Source organism: Callithrix jacchus, chromosome 4 (genome assembly GCF_049354715.1).
Source record: "Callithrix jacchus isolate 240 chromosome 4, calJac240_pri, whole genome shotgun sequence".
NCBI classification, from domain to species: Eukaryota; Metazoa; Chordata; class Mammalia; order Primates; family Cebidae; genus Callithrix; species Callithrix jacchus.
In genome coordinates, this window is record NC_133505.1 from 174878057 (window position 1) to 174888499 (window position 10443).

Sequence of the window (10443 nt, forward strand, 5' to 3'; positions counted from 1 at the left end):
TTCCTTTGGATCCTCAGCCTTGCAGGGGACTGGCCTCTCTCCCTCGGGGATGGGGACGATGAGAGCGGGAGAGGCTTTTGTTTATTCTTCAGGAGTCGCTAAGAGTTCAGTCATTTACAAATTAACCTGGGACCAGGCGTGGTGGCTCATGCCTGTGATCAGACTGATCACCTGAGGTCAGGAGTTCAAGACCAGCCTGGTCAATATGGAGAAACCCCGTCTCTACTAAAAATACAAACAAGCCAGGTGTGGTGGTGGGTCCCTGCAATTCCAGGTATTCAGGAGGCTGAAGCAGGAGAATCACTTGAACCCAGGAGGCAGGGGTTGCAGTGAGTGGAGATCATGCCACTGCACTCCAGCCTGGGCAGCAGAGTGAGACTCTGTCTCAAAAATAATGGTAATAATAATAATTAACTTGGGATCTGAGCAGCCGTGGGCTGTGCTGGGCTCTCCTCAGCATCCTGGGTCACAGGGTCTGACACTTTGCCCCGTCCTGGTCCCCGGGCCCACAGGGACTTACCTGGCAGGAAGGGAGGGGCTCTTGATTCCCAAGCCCAGAGTCTGGAATCACCAGACTGGGGCAAATCCACCTTCTGCTGCTAAAACTTACCAGCGTCTTAGAGCCCAGAATGGCCTATTCTCTCTATTTGCAAATACAAGTTTACTATTTTCTATGAAGAGGCTTCTTACAATGAACAGAGCACAAAGCAGTATTTTAACCAGCCTGGGCCTCCACGGGATGCCACTCGTACTTGATGCTGGTGCTGGACCGAGCTGTAGTTATGCGTTCCTTGAGATGCGAGACGAAAGGGAAAATCGTCTCACAAATGTGTCTGGTGGATGATGACACATGACGCCTGTCCTCTGGTTCCTACTTTAAAAGTATCCTTCAAGTAGCGCAGAGAGGGCGTTTGTCTCATGCTGGATAAAGGATCCAGATGCAAAGCTCCCCGAGGCCTTGGCGGGGAGGCAGACCAGGCCCCTGGGTTCTCCCCAGGAAGGAAATCCACGCAGCCTTCCTGAAAGCTGATTTCTACCTGCCTCACATTTCCAGCGAGGCGGGGCTGTGGGTGCAGTCTCGCCGGAAGAGCTGAGGACACGCGTGGAGAGTGGATGCTGGACGCTGGTTTCCAGCCCCCAGCCTGGTGCCTTCAGAGGACGCGCCCCCTCTGCAGCGCTCAGCTGGCAGCAGGAGCCGTGTGGGACAGCATGGGCTCAGGTGCCTGGGGCACCGGACCCGTGGGTGGGGTAGAGCCTCAAGTCTGCTGGGCCTGATGCCTTTCCGTGGGCTGCTGCTGATGATCCCTGCCAGGTTAAAAAGAAAGCCAACACAAGCTCTCATTCTTCTGCGTCTCTTATTTCCAAACTATGTTTGTTTGGCTTCAGAATAGCCGGAGCTCCTCCTCTGCCCCGCCCTCCTCCATCTCCCTGTTAGGATCTGCGGGACCCGAGCCACCTCCCAGGGTGGAAGAGCAGGCTGTGGAGCCACACTGAGAGCAGTGCTGCCGTGTATTGTTTTCAAACAACAAGATACATTTAAAACATGTTTTCCTACCTATTCCCTTCTGCTGAGCCACACTGAGAACCTGCTGTAGTTAAATACCACACGGATTTTTTTTTCAAATAACAAAATATATTTAAAAACGTATTTTCCTACCTATTCCCTCCTAACGTTGCACTTTGGATGTGAACATAATTAAATGCGAATTTCTGTTTTACCTGAAGTGTTTATCCAAGTGTTTTTACTTTATGATTCTTTACGTTCCTTCGATTTATAATAACTATAAAGTTGTAAAATTTTCCATTAAATTTATAAACTATGCTTATCTTGCCTATTTATCTGGTTCGGATATGAAATATTATTACAGAGATGCCAAACTATCTTAAGGAAAGGTGTTGTGGGCCTGGCACAGTGGCTTGTGCCTGTAATCCCAGCACTTTGAGTGGCTGAGGCGGGTGAATCACTTGAGATCAGGAGTTTGAAACCAGCCTGACCAACATGGCGAAACCCCGTCTGTAAAAAATACAAAAATTATCCAGGCGTAGTGGTGCCCACCTGTAATCCCAGCTACTTGGGAGGTTGAGGCAGGAGGATTGCTGGAACCTGGGAGGCGGAGGTTGCAGGAAGCTGAGATTGCGCCACTGCACTCCAGCCTGGGCAACAGAGCAAGACTCTGGCTCAAACAAAAGAGAAAAGGTGTTGGGGCCCCTACAGCTGTTAAAGCTTCTGGTTCAGAGTTGTCTTGTGGGACCAGAGACACAGAGCTTGCAGCACGTCGTCTCACATGTGCTCGGGGTGTGCATGCCCTCGTGTCCGGGCTGGGCACATCTCCGAAGTGTGTGCAGCCCTCCAGAGCAGCACTTGACAGGCCAGTTCTCCAGAGACAGACCTTCAGATTCAATGCAGTCCCTCCAAACAATCCCAGCTGGGTTTTTTTGGAGGGGGCGGGAGGGAGGGACACACACGTTAAATGACATGGTGTCCAAGATTCTAAGATGTGTTGAAATGTACATGGCCAGTTACAGATAATAAGTTATTTTAGATATCAAGGTCGGAAGTCAGACTCTTCCATGACACGGGCCAGAAGACAGACAAACAGATCCGAGGCAGGGACCCAGGGCTCCAGGAACAGACCCCCACGTCCCCTAACGTATGACAAAGTGATCACTGCAACACACCGAGGAAAGACAGTTCCAAAAACACTATGGCTGGATCAATTGTGTATTTTTAGGGGAAAAATAAATACTGCCTTTCTGCTTCAAACCACCATTCCAAAAGTTGATTTCAGGTAGATCGAAGACGTAAATGTGGAAGGTAAAACACTGAAGAATCAGGAGGAAACCACAGACCTGTCTTCAAGAAGATGGTCAGGCAAAGATGTTGAGAAGTTATTTTTTATTTTATTTATGTCCCAGGGTAAACGTACAGAGTGTGCAGGTTTGTTACATAGGTAAACGTGTGCCATGGTGGTTTGCTGCACCCATCAACCCTTCACCGAGATATTCAGCCCAGCGTGCATTAGCCATTTTTCCTGACGCTCTCCCCTTCTGTCCCCTGACAGGCTCTAGTGTGTGACATTCCCCTCCCTGTGTCCCTGTGTTCTCATTGATCAGCTCCTACTTGTTAAGTGAGAGCACGCAGTGTTTGGTTTCTGTTTCTGCGCTAGTTTGCTGAGGATGATGGCTTCCAGCTCCATACACATCCTTGCAAGGGACATGATCTCGTTCCTTTTTATGGCTGCATAGTATTCCACAGTGTGTATGTACCACATTTTCTTTATCCAGTCTATCATTGATGGGCATCTGAGTTGATTCCATGTCTTTGCTATTGTGAATAGTGTTACAATGAACATATATTTGCATGTATCTTTATAATAGAATGATTTATATTCCTTTGGGTGTATACCTAGTAACGGGATTGCTGGGTCAAACGGTATTTCTGATTCTAGGTCTCTGAAGAAGAAGAGACCTCGACTCTTCCACATGGCTGAACTAATTTACACTCCCACCAACAGGGTGAAAGGGTTCTGCAAAGGTTTTTTAAATGGAGCAAAGAAAGCACTAATCATAAATACGTTTGAAAAATGGAACTTTCTGAAAAATTAATAACTTTTGTTCATCAGCATACACCATTGGGAGAAGCACAGGAAGCCCCACGTGGTGAAGGTAACTGCAATCCACGCGTTCAATAAATAACTGCACACCAAGAATATAAAAATATTTTCCACAAACCGGTGAGAAGACAAACCAAAAGAAAAACTCCGCAGAGAACTTGAGCAGACACCGCCAGAGGCTGCCCGTGTGTGGAGAGGAGCTCAGTGTCTTCAGTCACCAGGGAAATGCAAATCAAAACCAAATGAGACACGACTTTACGTCCGCCGGGATGTCCGTCAAAAGGCCAGACTTACCAGGGTGGGAAACGCTGCTCAGCAGAACCACGCGTGGCCGAAGGGAGTGTCCCGGGGACCCCGTTCTAGGTCAGGGCTTGGGCTGAGGAGAGCAGTAAGAAGACGGATGGGAAGTTGAGGGCAGCAGCCAGGATGGGGGTGGAGAGGGTGTCCCTCCAGAAGGACCCGTGGGCCCCAAGCACATCTTACGTGGGATGACAGGCTGCTGGGTTCCTGGTCTCCGGCCGCACGTGAAGCCATTTGCAGTGGTGGGGTCACTATGTTTAACCATAGCTTATTTCGTTAAAACTCATTCAACAAAGGCAAAAACAAGGAGCGAATGGGAGGAGGAACACTGGACTGTGAAAATGACACAATTTTCAAGGGGTTTGCTGGGGACAGAGGAAAAGAGATGGGGAGGGGGGTGGGTGGAACTGATGCAGAAGACCCCAGCCCCGAGTATGGTGAGAGAGAACCCAGCCACGTGGATGGCGACAGAGACCCCAGCCCCGAGTATGGTGAGAGAGAACCCAGCCATGTGGATGGCGACAGAGACCCCAGCCCCGAGTATGGTGAGAGAGAACCCAGCCACGTGGATGGCGACAGAGACCCCAGCCCCGAGTATGGTGAGAGAGAACCCAGCCATGTGGATGGCGACAGAGACCCCAGCCCCGAGTATGGTGAGAGAGAACCCAGCCCCGAGTATGGTGAGAGAGAACCCAGCCACGTGGATGGCGACAGAGACCCCAGCCCCGAGTATGGTGAGAGAGAACCCAGCCACGTGGATGGCGACAGAGACCCCAGCCCCAAAGACAGCACCCAGTAGGGTGAGAGGGACCCCAGCCCCAGGACGGTGAGAGGCACCTGAGCCCCAAAGACAGCACCCAGGAGGGTGAGAGGGACCCCAGCCCCAGGAGGGTGAGAGGGAGGCACCTGAGCCCCTCTGGTGACTGTGGTGCCAGAAGGGAGAGCCGGGTCTCCCAGGTGAGGGTCCCCAGGTGAGGGTCCCCAGGTGAGGGTCCCCGGGTGAGGGTCCCCAGGATGTGCTGGGCTCTCGGGAAGCCCTTGAGGAGGAGAGAGTTTTCAATCATGTGGCCAGATTCTTCAGAGTGGTGGGTTAGCGGGACATGAGGGTTAGGGGGACATGAGGAATTGTTGATTCGGGGCAGGAAAGTGGAAGCCCAGAGCCGATTATGGAGAACAGTGGCGTAGGAAGGACCCGCACAACCGGCCGTGACCCTGGATACAGGGACAGCGTGAGGCGCTCTGTCCTGGCCTCTCTGCCTCCACTCTCCCTGGCAGGCTGCGGGCAGCAAGCTGTGGTCCTGAGAAGCCTGTGCCATGTCCACGCTGCACCCTTGCTGTGCCTTCTGGAGGGAGCGCTGCCAACCTGTGGCAGCATGTGTGACTGTGATTCTTATTCCCTGGGTCCTATTTTTCCTCCATAGGAAAAACATGGTCCTAATGAATTGCCCCATCTGTCCCTCATACTCTTATTTCAGAGCTCAGGGGCCAGCTCCTCAGGCCATCTGTTTTGTGCCTTAGCCTGTGAGCATCAGCAGACACATGACTCCACAGTCCCGGCTCTCCACCCCCCTTTTAAGCTGGGGTCTGTGTGGGCCTGTCCAGGGACATCTGTGCTGTCCATCAGGGTACTGGGGAGAGAGTGGGACTGCAGGAGGTCCCCAGAAGTCTAAATCCAGGGACACGAGAAAGCTCGGAGGGGCCGGCACAGACTGCATGGGGGGCACCTGGGAGGTGAGGGTGCAGCATCTGAGACCTGGGGAGTCCCTGGGGACCTGTGGCTTCAGGGTCTGGGATTGAGGAGCTGCTGCCATGTGAGCTGAGACAGAATAGAAGCAGAGGGGTGGACCCCAAAAGGCAGGCAGTGTGCTAGGGAGGCAGGCATTCTGCAGCGTTTCTTTAAGGGACTTGAGTGACATTTAAATCACCTGCAGCAGTGGCAGATCCATGTTGCTGCTGAGGCTGAGCTGGGCTGAGATGGGCCAAAGGCAGCCCAGCTTTGCTTGGGTTCCAGGTAACCGATGCTCAGCCCTGATGCTGGGGACGCTTGGAGAGAACACAGGCCCCACAGAGCACCGGGAGCCCACAGGGTCAGGGAGCACGCAGGGAAAGGGGGACATGGGCGTCTTTCTACTTGGAAAAGCGTAAACCCCCCTGCTGGGTTTCCCTGAAACGATCATGAGAGACAGTGTTTGGACCCCACTCTAAATTCCGGGCGTGGGCAGCAGCTCCCCATTTCCATTATCTGGGGGTGAAGGTGGAACCCACCTAAAGCTGCTCTGTTTCACCGCGAGGCCAGACTGAGCCTGGAATGGCTGCATCAGAACTCGTGGCGTACGCCACGCGTCCTGCTGGCAACCTGCTAAAGGCCAGACCCTCGGAGCCATTATTTTAGACTCCTCAATTTCAATCCACATGGGAGCCACTCAGGTTCTTAGATGCCAGAACCTCAATGACTGGCCAGGGCCAGGCACTCACCGATGCCACCGGGAACCTTAGTAGGCAAGAAACGGTGACTGGCAGAGCCCACGCATGCCCAGCACAAGAGCAAGTGTGTCAGGAAACGGGCGATAATTCCTACAATAGAAATAATTCACAGAAAGCCACACTGCCGTCTCCAGGCCGCTCCGGGCACCGTGAGCAGAGCTGAGGGCTGCCGTCACCCAGCGCCCTGTTGTAGTGGCTCCAGGGGCAGAAGGATTTGGGGGGAATTTGAGGGTTCCCATTGCTCCTCCCTGTCCATCTCTCCATGGGGGATCTCACAAGGCAACTAGGAAATCCCCTCTCCTCTGAGAAACAGATCCGCTTCCTTGGAGAATACTTGCATTTCCAGTGAAACAAAAAGGGCATCTCCGGGGATTTCCTCCTGGAGTTGTTTAGACACAAGAGCAGCCACAGTGTTTTGCTCTCACGAAAGAAGGGAAGGACTGTGCTGGGGGCCACGGCAGGCTCCGCGGGCACCTTTGCTGGGGCAGTCACAGGACCTGCCCTCCGGGACTTGGAGAGAAGATGTCACTGTGCCCTGGGATTGATGGCTTTGCTCAGCACACTACAGGATCACACGTACACACCACACACACCCCACACCACACACACACCATACCACACGCACAGACACACACCATATACACATACCACACACATACACACCACACCACAGGATCACACATACATACCATGTACACACACGCCACACCACACACACCATATACACACAGCACACACATACACACCACACCACAGGATCACACGCACACCCTGGTACCCCACTCTACTCAGTACACCACAGGATCACATGCACATACCATGTGCACACACCATGCACATCACGTACACCATACACACACACACACCCCATATACACATAATATACCACACACATACCCACACACCATATACACATAATACACCACACACATACACACACACATGCACATAATACACCACACCACACACATACACACCACACCATATATACATAATACACCACATACCATATACACACATCACACACACACGTATACAAAAGACATCACACCACACACACCATGTACACACGTCACACACACCATATATACAAATATATTAAACTCCACACACCATATACACACACCACCCACGTACACACCATACATGCACACCGTATATACATAATACACCACACCACACAGACCACAAACACCACACCACACAAACACCATATACACATAATATACCACATGCCATGTACACACACCACACACCACACACACACTATATATACATATATACCACACCCCACACACCATATACATACACCACACACAACACACACCATACGCACACACCATATACACATAATACACCACACACATACACACACACATGCACATAATACACCACACCACACACATACACACCATATATACATAATATACCACACCTCACACACCACATACACACATGACACACACACACCGTGTATACATAAGACATCACACCACACACACATCATACACACCATATATACATAACACACTAAACTCCACACACCATATACACACACCACACACATACACACACCATATACACATAATCCACCACACCCACACACCATATATACATGCCACACACATACACACCATACACACACACACCCTATATACATAATACACCACACCCCACACACCATATACGCACACCACACACACACTATATATACATAATACTCACATACACACCATGTACACATAATATACCACACCCCACACACCATAAACACACACACACCACACACAACATATACACAGAATGCACCACACTCCACACTCCATATACACACACTACAAATATATATACCATACACACACACACACACCATATATACGTGATACACCACACCACTCATACCATATACACACACCACACATACTATACCATATACGCATATCACACACCATATACACACACCACAAACATACACACCACACCACACACACACCATATACACATAATACACCACACCTCACACATCATATACGCACACCACACACACACACCACCATATATACATAATATACCACACCCCACACACCATATACACACACCACACACCATACACACCATACCACACACACACCATACTCCACATTCACAACATAGACACATACCACAAACATAATACACAACCCCACACATGTGAAATTCTTCACACACATCATATACACCACACCACACACACAATACACATGCCACACTCCCCTCACAGAACATGTAAGCTACACCATGCACTCTACACATGCCATATACACCACACTGTAGATACACATAATATGCACACCACACACAGTACATACTCCCTACACAGCACATATACCACACATGCACACACACAAACAAGTGTATCTCACATCATACACACACAGAATACACAGAACAAACATACTGGACACACAACACCACACACACACACAGAGTACACACCATACATAACAGCACAGATACACATAACACCCATACCACACACATTATGCCCCACATTTTCTCACACACGTGTGGTCGGGGCATGGCCGCTGTGGGGGCCCAGGGAGTGACCCCGAACTCACTGCCTCCCAAGTAGGTTCTAGTTGCCCCAGGTGGGGGTGCTGCCCTGTCGTTGGAGGCCCCATTTCAGCGATGGAGGTGCCTCATGCCTCCCTGGCTCCCCTGAGTGGGTACCCCCCAGCCCCCATCAACTGTGGTGACTCGGCCCCCACAGACCAACCCAACCTGGAAGGTGTACGTGGGAATCCCGCCAGACAGCACAGAGTGCAAGCCAGCATCATGGATCTGCTCTTCCCATCGCTCCTGTGGGGCGTTCTTCCCATCGGCCCCACAGGAGAAACCAGACCTCTCTATCCAGATTCCAGGCTCTCAGGCAACCAGTGCACATGCCCCAGGGGACTGCTCTGGCCATGGCATCTGAGCCCGGATCAGCTGTCTCCAGTCAGCTGTGCGGAGGCGAGGGGACTGGGAGTTACCTGTCCCTGTCGAGACGGTTTTCCTAAGTAGAAAGCCAACGTTACCTCTGCACTTTGTAAAGGGAGGTGACCCTGCCCGCCCTCTGGGAGGGTGCAAGATGCTTTGTCCACGTCTGCCCTCCTCACCTTCCCATCCTCCCACCAAGCAGACCTGTGCTGTGATTGGCCTGACCGAGCAGCCAGGCAAGGCAGGTGAGACTCAGGTGTGGGAGGACCGGTGGGCACACAGGGGCACACACACTGGAGTCCTCACTCCCTCTGAAATCAGCCTAGGCGTCCATACCCTTCCTGTGCAGGCAGAGGGAGCCAGGCTGCAGGGACCCAGAGGATGGGGACTTGCCCAGGGATCCTCCCTCCCTCCAGGCACCGCGCCCTGGGAGGCCAGAAGTGAGAGACAATCCGCGCACATTCACATAATGTGTCAATGCTGTCGTGTCTTCCAGCTAAACAAAGCTCAGAACTGTCTGTCACCGAGCTGGGTCCCGTCTGGCCTGGAGAAATCTCATTCACACACACACAATACACAGCCCAGCAGAGCCCAGCGCCAGCACTCAAAACCCCACGGTGTCTAGACACGCACAGCGGCCACACAGAAGAGGCACAGGCACGGCCCCAGCGGTGGTGACCCCGCTCCCCAGGGGTGTGGCGAACTGAGGCAGGCCCCAGCTGGCCCGGGTGGGCTGAAGGCGAAGCCAGGAGAAGGACGTGACTGGGCCCGTTTGCTGACATGACTCTGACGCCTGTTAGTGCCGGTGCCGCTCGCTGGATGGAGGCTTCCGAGCCGGCTGCAGGAGACAGAGCAGGGTCTCTCGCTTTACTGATGCTGAGCGGAATGAAATGCTGGACCTCACAGACATGAAGTCTGCACCCGCTTTCTCACTGCCCACTCCACCCCAGCCTGTGCGTGTCCCTCCCAAGCATCCGTAACCAAGTTCAATGCGCTGCCCCTAAAACAAAACCCACAACCGCAGGAAATCCCCGAGAGACGGCTCCGTGCCAGGCTCTCTGCCTGTGGGGACTCAACACTCCTGCCG